The sequence below is a fragment of the Sceloporus occidentalis genome, unplaced genomic scaffold, assembly GCF_023333645.1.
Source record: "Sceloporus occidentalis isolate IW3139 unplaced genomic scaffold, rSceOcc1.0.p SCAF_12, whole genome shotgun sequence".
In the NCBI taxonomy this organism is placed as follows: domain Eukaryota; kingdom Metazoa; phylum Chordata; class Lepidosauria; order Squamata; family Phrynosomatidae; genus Sceloporus; species Sceloporus occidentalis.
The window spans coordinates 16734998-16752764 of NW_028316992.1; positions in this window are offsets into that span (position 1 = coordinate 16734998).

A 17767-nucleotide genomic window follows, 5' to 3' on the forward strand; every position below is an offset into this window, starting at 1 on the left:
GGAACCAGGATAATTCTAACTGAGTCTCCAGAACCATAGCCATTTCTTATTTTATCTGTGTTTTTCATAACTGTCTAGAATGTCGATGTTACAAAGCTCTTTAAGGCACATCTTGCAACAGTCAGATGCGATAAACATGCCTACAGATGTTCCCTTGATTTTCCTCCAGTTTGTACTGGCTGACATGCTTCATCAAGAGGAAAGGAAACCCTTTTTTGACTGAACATTCATTCAGCAGCTGCAGGTACTTGACCCACAGTTTCTGCGGTGTCCATGGCCTCTCATACAATGAAGGAGGAAATTAGTTGAGAAACAAACCTGGTTTGAATGCTCACTAAATGCTTGTTAATTGCATACCAGCATTACCATTTTGCTGTGAGTGCCAAGCATCCCACAGGCCCAGGTGCTATCAATACACCATCCATACGTAATCACCCTGTTAATTATACACTACTACACCAAAGGCTCTCAGACAGCAAAGATCTTAATGCTCACAGTGGCCGTTGCCGCTTCCCCCCTTCTTCCAACTGTGTTTTCATGTGCCAAGTGACGCAATATGTTTTTGGGAAACGTTCACGTCTGTTTTGCCAAGCATTGGGCGATGAGGAAAAAAAGAACAATCTCCCATTCTTTCTTCTTCCCCTGCATGCGTTCTCTGATTATATCTGCATCCCATGATCATCTTATGTATGAGGAAAGATTGGAGCATTCTGGGAGAAGTCTTCAAGTACCTGCAGCTGTTGGCATTAAGTGCAGGGTACAAAATGTCAAAATTAGTTTCTATTCCTGCACCCTCTTTTCTCCTGTAAAACAAACTTGACTGCTAAATGCTTGTTCTTTATTATACTCCATTGGGTAGTTGATGTAGTCAGGAAAAGAGATGGTAAAAAAGTTTGATCACCATTTATGGAAGCCAGTCACTGGTTCTGTGGTTGTGGGCCAATATGAGGAGAGGGCAATATAACACAGACATTTTAATCACCACAACAATGTGAGATATATCTCTTTTGGGATACAGAGAGAAAAGGAGAAATATGAGAGTGGGGGCTAATTTCCTAAAATAAATGTTCCACTGAACTGTCAGAGTAAGGTCTATTTCTCACCAAAATAACAGACCTGTTTCTGTACAAAAGATTAGGTCCTCCATTCCCAATGTGTTCTAGTCCTGCTGCATTCTGATATGAGGCATAAACATGCTGCCCTGGAAGGCTTAATAAGCACAGAAGTCCAAGCTTGTCCTGTCACTGATCCAAACTGTGAAAATGTCATCAGTGTATCTTCAAGTGTATCTTCATTATTCAAGTGGCATGCATACGGATTCTTTAAGGATGGTTTATCCTAGTATAGCCATAGGTTAGGAAAAGGAGCCATGTCTGCCCATTGTTGTGCCTTCTATTTGTAAATATTTTTGTGCTAATAGGTAATAAGATGGCATATAACCAATGTAGCTAAGATGGTGATAATATTACACAGACATCATGTCTTTTAGCCTGTTACATACACACACACAATTACAGGTGGATAAAATCTGCCTTTTCAAACATTGCTGAACCTGAATCAAAGCCAGAAACACCAAATCAATAGAGATGAGGAAGGATGGAGGGAACGCTCCAGTTAAGAGGTAATAAAGGCTGAAGAGCAGCAATTAGACTTATGTGTGCTCAGGAATTCAATTGTAAATGATTGCATGGAGGTCTATGGGGCATCTGTTTAATCCAATACTCCCTCTGATGCATTGTTGTTAAGATATATTCATGCCAAATAAAGTAATCTTTAAAAGAAAACAGTATTTCTCAACTACTGGAAAATGGTCCAAGAAACTGAAAAAATGTTATTGAGAAAAGTCTGTTAAAACAACAGGCTGCTCATTGTCAAAGTCCATAATGAAATTTTGCAATAGGGTTAATTGTTTTCACAATTATTCTGGCGCTTTTAACCTACTTGAGAGACGAGGCATTTATTTCCCTCAATACCACAGTATAATTACATAAAATAATTATGAGCATTATACTGCCTGAATCCCAAGAGGGAAAATTTGTTGCATGGCCCTTTTAGAATTCTTAAAATATGAGAGATGACAATTTAATTTATTGTCCTCAACCTTGAATTATTTCAATTAAGGAAACAAAATGCCTTTCTTGAATAAAAAATATACTTTTTGATATAGGAAAGGTTAAATAAAAACTATTCAGAAGAAACACTGAGAACATTTACAATACAAGGCATCAGTACAGATAGCTGCAGATGTTACCAATGACATCTCAGCACACATTTATTGTCTGACAACGGTGCAAGGATTCACCTCTGTTACCTTTCCTAGGTGCCCTTGTGAAATGGTGGATATAGATGAGCACAAATAGTGACTTGCCATGATAGGCCTGAAGCGATGTGTGGAGGGGCAGAGGGCTGACAGTGTTGACAACTACAGGGAAGGAGATTATTATAATTGGTTTGTTGCCTTAAAGCATAAGAAGAAACATGGAATTGATCAGGGACTCTTTTCCCCCTACACAGGAACAGGGTGAAAGAAAAGTTGAATCAGCAGAATATACCTGCCTCTCTCAGGGTGACCAGATGTCCTAACCACAAAAGAGGACAAGGCACTGCAAAATGTAGTACATTCAAGAAAAATGTAGGATATTACAAAATAAAAGCTAACACTATAATATACATTTAAATTAATGCTTTAAACTGCCACACGTCTGGGTACTAAAGCGGTTTGAGCATTGGACTGGGATTCTGGGGAGAACAGGATTTGAGTCATAAAATCATAGAATTGGAAAGGGCCTCATGGGCCATCAAATCTAACCCCCTGCTCATTGTAGGATCTCCATCTAGAGTATCCCCAGCAGATAGCTGTCAAGGTTTTTGAGTTTGTCCAGAGAAGGAGACTCCACCACATCCTTAGGCAATTGGTTGAATTGCCAATCCACTCTTACTGTCAAGAAGTGCCATCTAATATTCAGTCAAAATCATCCTCCTCTAATTTCAAACCATTAGACGTTGGGCAATGAGACAGTGAAGAACAGGCCTGCCCCCTCTTCTTTGTGACAGCCCTTGAGGTGTTTAAAGAGTACAATCATGTCACCTCTTCTGTCTTCTCTTCACAAAGCTGAACAGGTCCAACTCCCTTAACCTTTCCTCATGATTTTTGTTCTTCATATCTCTTAGCATCCTTGTTGCTCATCTCTGAATCTGCTCCTACTAATCTATATTCTTCTTAAAATGAAGAGCCCAGACCTGGACACAGTACTCCAGATGAGACCTGACCAGTGCAGACTACAGCGGGAATTTTACTTCCCTCAACTATGCTTCTATTAATGCAAGCTAAATCAGCACTGCTTTTTTTGCTGCAGCATCACATACTGCTGGCTTGTGTTCACCTTATGATCAACAATAATCCTGAGGTCCTAGCATGCAGTACTATTAAGCCTTGTATTCTCCATCCTGTACCTGTGCATTTGTTTTTTGTGGCCTAAACGTAGAATTTTGCATCTGTCTTTTTAATTTGTTAAAAAATTTCTGCCCATTTTCCTAATTTATCTAGGTCCTTTTGGATTCTATTCCTATTACCAATGTGTTAGCCTTCCTTCCCAATTGTGTGTCATCTGCAAACTGGAAAAGGATTCCCTCCATCATGTCATCTAAGTAAATGATTAAAATGTTGAAGAGTTAGGACAGAACTATGAAGCTTTCCAGCTACAAACTTCTTTCCACTTTGCAGTGCAGCCATATTCACTGAGCAGTTTGGAGTGTTGACTCCCATTTTCCTCCCTCATTTTCATATTTGGTATATTCAAGATCTTCCAATGGTATTAAAATGGACCTTTGCCATCTTCAGGGGTTTGGTTCTGCCCTCACTCCCTATTGGATGTGGGAAAATGCAGGAGCTCAAGCCCATGTTACTCAATAGTAATACAGTAACATAACAATAATAGTAATATGATGATGGGCACATGCCTGTGTTAGTGTGTCTGCAGCTGTGTGCCACTATTGGACCCATTCAAAAACTCTTGATCCCATCCATTTCCACACCACAGTATTGGCTAACATGGGCTGGGATGATCCACAGGAGCTCCAATCCATGGATGGCTAGCTTGCCAATAAAGCAGGCTTACTGTACTTCATCCTGAGTTCATGCTCTTCATTAACCAATGTTTGCCAGGAAACAGATCTATGGCTTCTCCTTTCAATGCTGGACAGTGAGTTATGGTGCTGCTGCCAGATTCCTAGGTTGCCAACCTTGGGCAATACTAGATTCAAGCTTTTGAAGTGTTGGGGAGTTAAGGAGAGACAAGCTTGTATATATGAACATAAAATAACTTGGTACTATATCGTTAGAACACAAGCAGATGTCTTTGCAGCTGCAAAAATAGTTGCAAAAACCATTAAGTTAAAAGCACCAGCTGGCTGCTTGCTGGTTTTCTTGCTACTTCAAGAATATCAAATGCAAAAAAAGGCCTTGAGCAAAACGGTTTCTGTGGCTACAGCACATGCTTGCCCTAAGAAGATATTTGATGCTATTTCCCTCTTCTGCCCATCACCTGCTGTGCAACCTGCAGAAAAAAAACCCCATTTAAATGGAAAGACCTTGAGGGGAGCAGGGTTTATCTTTTTAGAGCTATTCTAGCACAAAATGGGCCTTTTCGTAGCTAAGGGTTTCTAGATTCTGCTGCAGAAATAATAATTTCAAATGTTAATAGTTTCACAGTAGCTAGTAACCTAGTGCAAATGGCTGATGTAACCTCTTATCCCAAAGCAAAACAATCTAATGCAGTGGTTTTCTTATTTCTTGGGGGTTTCTTATCAGAGCTACTGGAAGAGAAATTCCCTTAAAGATAGCATGTCCAATCTTCTCCCTTTGGTGCAAATATAGAAGGCCATGTTGGTGAAAACTATTACAGCAAAGGTCTTGGTATTGTCATTCTAAAACAGGCATGGCAGAGCTGATCAGCAGCTATTCCTACTGACCCTGGATGCATCAGATTCCATCTGTTTTTGGAAGCTAAGAAGGGTCAGACTTGGATGGAGGGTCACTAAGTAGTACAAGGTACTGTAGGCTATATTTTAAAAGAAGGCTATAGCAAGTCATCTCTGAGTATTCCTTGGCTAAGAAAACCCCATGAAATTCATGGGGTCAACTTAGGTTAATTGGCAACTTGAAGGCACATGCGCGCACACACAGTTGATCATACCTTGGCTGTTAGGCCTTTAGAGGGCCAGGTAATTTGTGATCGATTTGTAGTATCTAATAGTCTAATATAGAAGTCTAGGAGGTACCCTTGACCTACAGAGGCTATCATTACTCGTTTGTAAAAAACTAAACAATAAGGGCTGATGGCTGAAAGCCCCAGTTTGAAACACTCCACCATCTATCCTTGGGTACCTCACAAGCTCCTCTTTCACTTGTTCTTGTTATCACATACACTGCCCCATATCCAACATATCCAACACTTCTTATCTATGCTGAGATAACAAGGCTGATTCCTATAGGTGTTAGCAAGGCGTGTCTCTCTCATTTTGTCTTATAACAAAATGTTAAAAAAAGTACAGTAGCACCTCTGAGACTAACTTGGAAGAAGACATTTCTAGCAGAAACTTTTGTGGTTACAGTTTACTTCACCAGATCATAGAATCATATATGTTTATCACACTATGCTCTTAAAGAGGTACTATTCCAGTGTGACTCCTCTAGCTGCCTCCTGTTGCATGCTGGGATTGGCAGTTTTAAGGAGGGGTATTTAGAATTCTCAGGCAGAGAAGTTCAGCTCCTTAAAACTGCCAATCCCAGCATGCAACAGGAGGCTGCTAGAGGAGTCACACTGGAATAGTACCTCTTTAAGAGCATAGTGTGATAAACATCATAGAGTTGGTAGAGACCACAAGAGCCACCCAGTCCAACCCCCTTTCATGCATGGAATGAAATTTGCATGGAGAGACATATATTCAAATGTCAAAATGTTAAGTGTCAAAATCACAACTGTGTAGCGATCGTGAATATGAAACAGTTACTTAGACCTACTCATCCATAACTGTTCTGTGTTTACCACCACTAGTTAGTCACAATTTTGATACTGTTGTCATTATTGTAACTTACTCCATGGAGGAAGCCATGGATATGACAAGCTTACAGCTCTTCAGCTGCCTTTCTCTCTCGTTCACCACATGTGATATCAGGAGGAAGATAAGACAGCTATGGATCCCATCCTGGGAGAAAGGTGTGGTATGAAGTAAATAAATCTGTGCGTCTGTAGCCTTTTGGATCCTCAACTGCTTTTCTCCTGCCCCATAGTGACATCAGGAGAGGGGAATGGACATCCAAGTGTTAATTTGTTCACAGGATTTTGCAACAGTTAGCTCATATATTAGCAACAATCATCTGGGGTGCTGAGCCTGTGTACATGTACAAGAGGCATGTGTACATGTATAAAGTAATTCTGCCCAGCAGCCTAGAATGCTTATCTCACTTCTGCTTTCTGTACTTTGTAGCTATTCCTTCCCAGTCTGTACCCTGTGTTTTAGATGACCACTCGAAGAAATACCGTTATAGGTATGCAACCTGTCCATCTTTCTTGTTGTTAAATGCCATCATGTTGGTTTTGATGTATGCTGAATCTAGGAATGAGAGACCACCAAGGCAGTATGTCATCAGCAGCCTAACACAGCTCCTGCAGACTCAGGGCTTCCTTAGTTGAGTTTATCCACCTATAATGCAACCTTCTTCTTATCCTATTGCCTCCCACTTTAGCAAGCATTATCATCCTTTCTAATGAGTCTCTTTGCCAGCACTTCTGTTTGGATCCATTCAATTCATACCATCCATTTCACACCAGAGCATTTCCCCACCTCATTTCACACATTTTTGACTGCCCAGCCTAAATCCAATTATTAATTCCCAAATAGAGTTGATCCACTGAATTACTAGAACATACATTACATGTGGCTTTATCCAGTTCCTATTGATTCAATGGGTCTACTGTAGTTAGACTAACTACTGTATTTAGGTCCAAACATTAGTTGTCGCTAGAGAGCATACAGTTACTTTTTTGCCATGCCCCAGGAGAAGATGACAGATACAAAAGATGTCATTTCCATTAGATAAAACCAACTAATGGGTGTAGATTACGGTGACTGGAACATTAAGTGAGAATTTCCTTAAGCTTATATCTCTTAGTATTTGATCTGCAATGTAATGTGCACACAGTATTGTGGACACAGGTTATACACGTAGTTCAGTGAAACTCTTCTATGGATATGAAATCTTCAGCTAGGACATCAGCCAGAATTCACTAGAATGCATCAATTACAGAAGAAATTCCTCTAATCACACAATTAAGCTGCTAAACTGCCCATAGGGGGCTGGATAAGAAGAATCCGTGGAAGGATCAAGAGGTAATATCCTGCAGTGAGAAATTAATAGATTAAACCTAGAGCTGATGTTTTAGTTTTGGTATCTCATACAGAAATGAATTTCAGATCAAAGAATGACAGAAAATACTACATTCACACACATCTGTGTGTGAACTTGGAAAGTTGACACATATCATAAAAACAGTATTAGGCATAATTTACAAGACAAGTATAATTTACAAGACAAACTATCTAATGGTGAGGGCCACACTAGACAAACATTTGGAGAATGGTAATTTGAAATATTGACAGCATGGGAATAAATAGGATATCATAGTCCAAGCCAAGGTTAAGGATATGATTACTGTAATCATTTCTAAAAGGAAAAAAAAAAAAAAAAGGGGGGGGGAGAAATGGGTTGTGTTGCTGAACAATTCAAAACATAAGAAAAATATATCATCATACCTTCAAACTTTCCAGCAAGGGCCATTTGTTGTCTTACAGTTATAATAATAATAATACAATGTTGTCCTTTAGCATCTAAACACATTGCTTCAAACACCCCTCAACCTGACCCTGAAAGAAAAGATAACTATGGCCCGTTCCAGACGGGTGCTATGAGGCGCCATCGTGACGTGTGAGGGGCGGCGCTTTCAGATGCCCCTCGCCCCTCGCATGTGACGAGGGCATCAAAATGGCAGTGCCCTGTACACATAAGCGCCACCATTTTGACGTGATGGACGCCTAGCGCTGCACCATCACAATCGCGCCACAAGAAGTGTTGGCATGGTAAGACTTTCTAGTAATGCATGTCTATGGTTTTATTGCCCCCTACTAATTACCCCTCCTCATTTCCTGTTTACCATGAGGACACCTAATTTCCTTTGTCTTGGGGTGAAGAAGCAGCAGAGATGAGACTCCATTACTAAACTTGCTTGCAAACTCATCAGCATGCCTATGCCTGGAGCTGAGAAGATGCTGGGATAGCATCTTTCCTGATATGCATGTTTTCTACCTCATTTTTCTTGCAACATGAAGCTAGACCTGTGTATCTCTTCATACACATGATTTTGTAAGTAAACTTATTTTCTTTTTCACTTTTAACCAAGTGAGTGTGTGTTTTTATTGGGGACACGTGGCTGGGAGAGGAGTGAGTTAGTTAAAGTTTTTATTCCTGCTTGCCCCATCATCATTTTTCTGCTGTGTAAGCTCTGCTAGTGAGATTAAACAGTCTTGCTTACTTTCTGAGTTTCTAACGATCCTCAAGAAAGAACTACATTTCCCAACAAGAAGAACCCGCTTTATGCGGGTTCTTTTTGCTCTGCAGGGAAGCCCCACGGTCTGGAGGCTGCGGCTTCCCAGCGGAGCAAACCAGGGCGCTGGGAGACCACCCTTTTTGGGCGGTCTGTATTCCGCCTATGTTTCAGTTTTCCAAGTGTCATCAGATGGAGAGCCCATCATAGACATATAATGACACTTTCCCTCTCTAATCTCTGCTATCCTTAATTCAGTCATAAATATTTTGAAACATCCACTTAGTATCCAGACAGACAAGTAATTTTTCAAAATATGTTAACTGTTTTGGTCTCCTCCTAACTGACAGTCATGTTTGAAATTACCGGATCTGAGGAAGGGCAGTGTTCTATGTACTGATCACCTACAAACATCTTTCTAGCAAGCTTGTTTTCTGCTGCTCCAGAGAACAGGACCCAGAACAATGGATGCAAGCTACAGGAAAAGAGATCCCATCTCAACATTATGAGGGACTTCCTGACAGTAAGGGCTGTTCGACAGTGGAACAAACTCCCTTGGAGTGTAGTGGAGTCTCCTTCCTTAGAGATCTTTAAACAGAGGCTGGATGGCCATCTGTCGGGTATGCTTTGATTGAGAGTTCCAGCATGGCAGGGGATTGGCCTGGATGGCCTTTGCGGTCTCTTCAACTCTACAATTCTATTATTTTATGATTCTAGCACATTAGATGCCGTAACTTAGTACTAGTAGCAGGTGCTTCCTCAGTAAAGCAGATCAGCAGTGCTGCAAACCACAGCATCCAAATTAAGTAGTATATCCCATTAAATCTACTTACGAGTAAGAATGCATAAAATATCCGGCAATAACTCTTCTATAATGGTTCCTGATGGGTCAACTGGTGTGTAAAAGAGGAAACTGACCTTTTTTAAATATCGTGGACAAGAACTGCAGGAATGGCAGCCAATCACCTATGGAGAATGACAACTGGCATCTGCTAGACAGGAGTGTGAAAGCTGTCAATTAAGAATGAGCGCCATCTTAGTCATTAGTGTACTGAGTGGTTTTAGATGCATCATAGCTTTTAAGCACCAGATTAGTAGCTTTGTGATTAGCAGCTTCAACGCATGATGTTGAGAATAATAACAATAGTCAGAATCCTCTTGGGGATTTTTGAATACAGTGGGCCCTTGGTATCTGCTAGGGTTTGGTTCCAGGACCCCCTGTAGATAGCAAAATCTGTAGATGCTCAAGTCCCATTAAATACAATTACATAGTAAAATGGTGTCCCTTATATAAAATGGTAAAATCAAGGCTTGCCTTTTGGAATTGATATTTTTTGGAATATTTTCAATCTGTGAATGGTTGAATATGTGCATTAAAAGATATGTGGATATGGAGGGCTCATTGTACATAACTGCCGTAGTTAACTGGCTATGCAGTGACTCCCAGCCTGACCCCACCATCTCCAATGACTGGGCAGCGCCCAATGCAATCAATGGGGGGGGGGGTTTCTGCAACTCAGGAAGCTACTGATTCATGCCCCCCCACCCGCAAGTAATTCCTATTACAATGGGAAGGAACAGAATACATTTTGCAATTTCCCCTTGCACCAAAAATCACTTGCATGAGGGGGTGGGTGGGAACATCAGTCAGCTATTTCCCAAGTGAAAAGGGAATGGCCTTCCATCAGTTGCAGTGGCTGCTTAACATTTAGCAGTAGCAGTTACATTTCTATACCACTTCATAGTAAACTCAACACTCTTTAAGCAGTTTACAATGTGTAAGCCAATTGCCCCTAACAAGCTGGGTACGCACTTTACTGACCTATGAAAGGATCGAAGGCTGAGTCAACCTTGGAGCCCTGGGATCAAACACATAACATTGTGGCTGAAGTGCCAGCATTTAACCACTGCGCCACCAGGGTATATTGCGTGGGGGCTTATTGGTCCCTATGTGTCCCTTAAACTGGGGGATACATAGGGATCATGAATACCAAACTGTTATGAAGACACAAGTCTAGGTTGTGTATTTGTAATTCCTGAAGAGTCAGTCACTATATTGTAAGAGTTGCTAAGATCATCTGTGTGAGCAAACTGATCTTAACGTGAATTACATAACTTTCCATTGGGGACTTATGGCATTTTTTGAGAGTTTGTTGGAAAATATTGCATTTTGCAGCCAATTAATCCCTTTTCACATCTATTTGTTTTTGTCCAGGATTTCTTGGAAGCAGAGATGGCAACCAGGACTTATGCTAAGATAAATGGAGCTGTGGACCCAGAGCACCTTCTGTGTTACCCTTTCCTTCAGAGTACAACTTTTTCTTTTTTTAAAAAAATATTATTTATAGCACTTATTTTATTTGCAGTGCTTATGGCTGTCACCTGAAAGTAAAGGGATTATTTTTAATTAGAATGAACGGTAGTCTGGAAATTGAAAAGGAAAGCATTTTAAAGATGATTGGTGTAAATTAATTTTACTCCTTAAGAAGCAAGCAAACAACAGATCTTTGGAGGGGGGACTTTTGAAAGGCAGTTACTGACTACTCTCTAGCCATCTGATTTCAGGCAATACTCTCAGTCATATTGGTTAATTCCTGCTAGAATAGTAACTAGTAGTAGAGTAGTGGGGTGTAGTAGTAGGCTTAGGAAGATATTTATCTAACATAAATGTATTTTGTTTCTTTTAGTCCAGGAAAGGGATTCAAGATGTTCTTAGGATTGGCTTTACCAAGTCTTCCAAAGTAAGCCTCACATCCAGAAGCAGAGGGCTTTGGAAATAAAGGCCACTTTTCCAAGAGAGTGAAATGCACCTGTCGTCTCACTGCATTGGTAATGCCCTCCAAGTAACCAATTACTTTAGATTGCAATGGCATTCCTGTTTTGTGGTTCATTTATCCAGTCGGCTTCTATGAGCTAGGGAAGGTCATGTTGTAAATAAAAAGGGGGAAAGGGGGTTTATGTCCACCTTTAAACCAAATTATAACTCATCAACTGTCTCTCTAAACTAATTGATGCCGGTGAAATTTATTGCACTAACTCTCCTTTTTCATTACCCATAATCACTGTGCTGTTCCTTCATCTGTGGCATTTTGGAGGAAAGCTTTTCCATATTCCAAAAACAGTCACATTAGAATCTCTCTGGCGATTCATAAAAATAGGAAGGGTTCCCTTAACCATGCATGAGCATAGTGTTTGCTCTTTGGACCTGATTCCGTTCCCATGCTGTTATCAATCAATATTTGTAAGAAAGTTACAAAAACAGGCAAAATGAATAGCTTTATGACACAAGAAAAGAGAAAAACTGAGGGCACAACAACAATCGAAAGAAAGGGCAAAGGAATACAAAGCGCCAGAGGACAGTAAAAAGCAGTACACAATAAGAAGGATGGTATTTTATATACCTCCTGGATAACTCTTAAATTATATACAAAAGCAGAGGGAGAGATTCTGTGACATTGAAAGGGGTAAATTGGAATAAGGTGGAACACAGCAACAAATGTACAGAAATACAAGGGTTTCCCCCCCAATTTTTTTACAAAGAGACTAAAGTCCTGTATCAGAAAACAAAGGAAGCACATGTGAAAATAAGCATCCAAGCTGTGAGAAAATGTACATGCCAAGGATATTTAAAGAAGAAAACAGTGGGCTAGTTCACATGATTTGCACGATACAGCAATGACCCTAAAACATGTTGGCCTATCCTCTCCTTCTCTGGAGAAATTAATGCTTTTCATAGTTTACAATTACATCAAAACCAGTAGATGTTGCTCTTTGACTCACAGTTCCAAACTAGCTTCAAATTATGAAATAAAATATGGAGACATTGCTGTTGTAATAATGGATGACTTCTCCTCACCTTGAGTAAATGTATATTTGAGTCACCCCAAAGATGCAAGGGGTGGGGGACTCTAGATACAACAGAGCTTGGGAGTAATGTGTTACATGTAACACGTTACTCTACTAGCTAAGTTACTTTTTACAATACCTCACTGCCTTTAACAAAGAGTGCTGTAATTCAGTACTTTTCATTGTAATGTAACAGGGTTTCTATGGCCCCATACAGACAGGTCAAAATAAAGCTGCTTCAGGTCACTTTGGAGGTATGCTGTTTAAATGATGCATGTATCCTAAGATTCCGGAAGCCACACAAAAGCCACACTCCAGTCCTTAGGACTGGAACATGGCTATGGCATGGCTTCCGGACTCTTAGGACACATGCATCATTTAAACAGCATACTTCCAAAGTGACCCGATGCAGCTTTATTTTGACCTGTCTGTATGAGGCCTATGTTACTTATTACCAGGCATCTTTTGTTTCAGTCTAAGCAGTGGGAGAGTGAGCCATTCACATGATCCTTTTTTGTGGGCAATTGAAATGGTAACCTATCTAGAGTGATTAGAGTGATAATGAGAACATTGAAATAGCCAAGCAGTTCCAAAACCTTGGATCAAATATTGATCGGAATGGTAAATGCATCAACAAATTAAAAAGACTAGGATTAGGAAAAGCAAATATGAAAGAACTGGACAAGTTCATAACGTGTAAAGACATAACTCTGAACACTAAAAGGAGGAAAGTCCAAGCCATTGTATTCCACATCACCATGTACTGATTTAAGAGGCAGACATTGAAAAAAGCCTATAGAAAGAGAATCAAGCCATTTGTGATGTGATGCTGGAGAAGAGTGCTGAAGATGTCGAGGATGGCTAGGAAGACAAACAAATACTGTAGGTTCTAGAATAGATCAAGCCTGATAGATCAAGAATAGTTAATAATAATAATAATAATAATAATAATATGTTTTATTTATATACCGCTATTCCAAAGATCATAGCGGTGAACAGCAAGTAAGCTAATTACTTGCTAATTACTGGAAGCTAATTACTTGCTAATTACTGGAAGCAAGGATGACTAAATTGAGTTTGTCATGCTTTGGCCACATCATGAGGAAAAAATGAATTAGAAAAGGCAATGATGCTAGGAAAGGTAGTAGGTAGTAGAAAGAGAGGTAGATCATATGCCACATGCAAAGGGATCTTATAGCACCATTGAAACCAAGGAGTCATTCAGACGTCTTTTTTTTAGTTTAATGAGAATAATTTCACTTATGCATTCTTGGTTTGTTATTCATATGATGGAACTACATCTCTGTTCAGCTCTGTGAGTTCAGTTGCTCATACTTGCCGGTCCTCAAATTTGGAGTCGATGATGCAAATGTATTGGAAAGGCATTCAAGTCATGCAGAGTTTAATCTCAGGTCTATTCACTTTGTTTATTCACACTGATGATGATGCAAACCATTTTTAAAAACTCAGAAACGCTCCCTGATATCAATTATCCTGGTAAATGGTAAGTCCATTTTTGGTAGCGCCCCCCCCCCCCAACTTAATCGGGTGCATTTGGGATGCATGTGAACAATGGAGATTTAACCTGGATTGATCCCGGATTATTTTCACTTTCTGAATAACCCCTAATTTAAAGAAAGAAGTTGGTATCATGAGCTTTCATAGACTTGAGGCTCAGATGCATGTTTTGAAGTGGAGAATCCACTCTGTCTCTGGATTCTCCACTCCAAAATATGCATCCGAGGAAGCAGACTCCAGTCTATGAAAGCTCATGCTACCAACCTCTTTCTTTCAGTTAGGGGCTATTCAGAAATTGAAAATAATTCAGTTAGTCTCAAAGATCCCTTTGCACATTGATTTTTCAGAATAACATGGCTATATCTTTGAATTCTACCATATATGCCAGATGGTTACACTTGATCAGCGAGGCCATGGGCCTGGGCATGCAGGACCTGAACAGAGAGGATGAAGACAAGGATATTGGAGATGTCTCATCCACAGGGTCACCATGTGATGAAGTCAACTCAAGGGCAGTTAACAATAATAAATTGGTATTAGACTTATTTAACTGTGCAATGGAATAAACTCTTCATAGACTCCCTTCAGCCACCAAAAAAGAAAAACCAGTATACTGTCCCTGATTGGCTGCTATGTTTTATTGTTTGTTGGTTATTTTATTGTTGTTTAATTGTTATTCACTTTTTAATATGCTCTTAACTGTAAAATGTTTAATCTTATTTTAAGTGAGGAAGGGACTGGGGGACATGTAATGTATAACTTTTAATTTTGTAAGCCACCCCAGTTGCCTTGTTGTGGAGAGGGGCAAGATAAAAATAAATTGTATTATCATCATTATTATTATTATTATTCAGAATAAAGACTGGGAGAGGAGGGTATGGGCTGGTGCTAATTACAGATTTTATGTCCTGCACTTTCAGGCTGAATGTCATAATAGGAGTACAGTATTGCTTTCGAATATTTGAAACAAGGAGAGGTGAGGCTGAAATTAATCTCAAATGTATCCAGGGCATGATGTTTGACTTGTCAGAGAGATGAGTTGATTCTCTTAGTTCTTCTCCATTATTGTTCCTCAGTGCCACTATCCCTTGGGATATGATTGTCAATACACTGAGGCAAAGAAACCGGATACAAAATATTTGTCCTCTGTCACTCACTGCACTAGAACACAGTGTATCCATATGAAATGGATTGGCAATAAATGCAGGATAGATAGAGAGAAAAAACCCCTACTTCATACAACGTATAATCAGTTTAGAGAACTCACTGTGACAGACTATGGTGATGGACATTCTTGGTCTTAAAAGGGGATTAGGGAAATTCTTGGGGGGGGGGGCTTGAAGTGCTTGCTGTGAAAGTGTGAAGAAGGCTGCAGTGTCTTATGAGCAAATTCCTCCCCATCCCTTCTGTTCCTGCCAGAGCCATTTGCATGTTGAGTGCAAGTTCTGACAAAATAATACAAGTGTCACTTGCCTGCTGGAAAAGTCTTTGTCAGATAAGGACCCAGAAACCCTCACAAATGCAATCAGAGACTGGGGCCAGGAGCAGCCTGACCTTTAAGAAGGGAGTCGGAGAGTTTACTCATGCCAGATGAAGGGAGCTAGAGGCAGTTTTACCACCATGCTCTCAAGAACAACACCACTTGAAGAGGCAGGGTAAAACTGTCAAGCCTAGAAGAAGTGCTAAGTGGTAGCAAAGAACCTCTTGGGAGTGAAGAACTCTTCATTTGGAAGACTTTTTGAAGGCTATTGCAACTGGGCCTTTGTTAAAGCTCTGATACATCTTGCAGAGAAGTATTCTGGAAAAGCTGCTAAACTAACACATCCATCACCACCAGGTCTTATAAGCTATTTGCGTTCCTGAAAAATCTAGGTTCTTGTCACCTGCTGGATTCTTATCGGATTTTGACACTGGATATCCTGAACTTGGCTTATCTGTATTTCTGGTAGCATTGTTTCTGGTTTGTCTCGGCTCCATTTTTCAGACTCTTGATCATGGATTCCCCTTGGAGTCTTTGTATGCTGGCTATGTGAGTGTCTTCTTGTGCTGACCTCTGACTGCTTAACTTTGCAACTGGGAATTATCCACTTGGAAAAAGGATACTATGTATGCTCAGCAGAATGCATTCAGAAACTTCATCGTGATTATCATCAGAATAACTATAGGCCAGTCTTGAATCTTCCATTTTGGAGCAAGGTACTGGAGCATATGATGGCTTCTCCAAGAGTTGGTTAATGTGACAAATTATCTACAGACATTTCAGTTTGGTTTCAGACCTAGTTATGGGGAAGAGACAACTTTGGCCACCCTGGTGGATGACCTGCAAAGGGAACTGGATACAGTAGTGTGTTCCTGTTGGTTTCAGCCTTATCCCTTATGCTTTTTAACATCTCCATGAAACCGCTGGGAGTTTTGGAGTCAGGCGTCACAAGTATGCTGATGATACCCAATCTATCACTCCTTTCCACCTATTTCCAAAGAAGCCGTTCCTTTGCTAAACTGGCGCCTGGCAGCTGTAATGGACTGGGTGAGGGCAAACAAACTGAAGCTTAATCCAGACAAGACAGAGCATGAAACAAAAAGAGAAGGGAATAACAATGGGGAAGGGGATCGAGTCCAGCAGTTCTTTTCTTCCTCTGAGGCTAGGGCCATGGCAGATGAGGGTGGGGGGGTCCTTCTTCTGTCTGTGGGCTAGGCATGGTGGAGCTTTGCCTGCCCCTTCTCTCTCTCTCTGTGGTCAGGGCCATGGCAGTTGAATGGTGGGAGAGCCTTCTTCTGTCTTTGGGCTAAGCATGACAGATCTTTGTCTGCCCCTTCTTTTCCTCTGTGGCCAGGACAATGGTACATACCATGATGGCACATGATACACATGGTAGTACATGACTTGTTTACATCCAATCTGGATTACTGTCATGGGTCTGTCTTTGAAAAGTGATCAGAAATTTCAGTTGGTCCAAAGATCTGCAGCCAAGTTGTTAACTGGAGCTGGTTACAAGAAGCACACAAGTCCCGTGTTGTAGCAGTCCGTTAGCTGCTGGCCCATTTCTAGGCATAATCCAAAGTGCTGGGTTTGACCTCAAAGCCCTATACAGCTTGGGTCCATCTTATATGTAGGATCAAAGCTCCCTTTATGAGACAAATAGAGCTCTAAGATCATTCAGTACAGCCCTTCTCTCTGTCCCACCACCCTCTTCCATAGGCCTTCCCTGTGGTTGCTCTCATACTTTGGAACATTTTTGTGCCATCAGGCCTTTTCATACTGACAAGGATTAGGCTTTAGATTTTAAGGTTTGTATAAGGATTTAAAAATAATTTTTACTATTTTAATGTTTAATGTCTTTAACTTTAAAGGTTGTTTCATGTATTTTTTTAATGTTATACAGTCAGCCCTCTATATCCATGGATTCTGCATACACAGATTCAACATCCATGGCTTGAAAATGTTTTTAAAAGTCCAAAATATAAACCTTGATTTTGTTATTTAACTTATTATATATTAACTATGGATTTGGAATGGGACTTAAGCATTCACTGATTTTGGTATCCATAGGAGGTCCTGCAACCAAACACAAGTGAATACTAAGGGCCCACTGCATTTATAGTTTTAATGCTTTTTGTATTATTTTTAATTTGTACATTTGCACAAGGCACAAGGGGAAACAAAGTGTGGAATTCATGTGAACAATCCCTGAGCAGTTGGAGTCCTCATTAGGAGTGGAAAATGTTTAAAAATTGGGTTTCTCAAGTGTTAGGAAACCCAGACAAGGAGCATCAAGAACTGATGAAAAGATTTGCAGTTT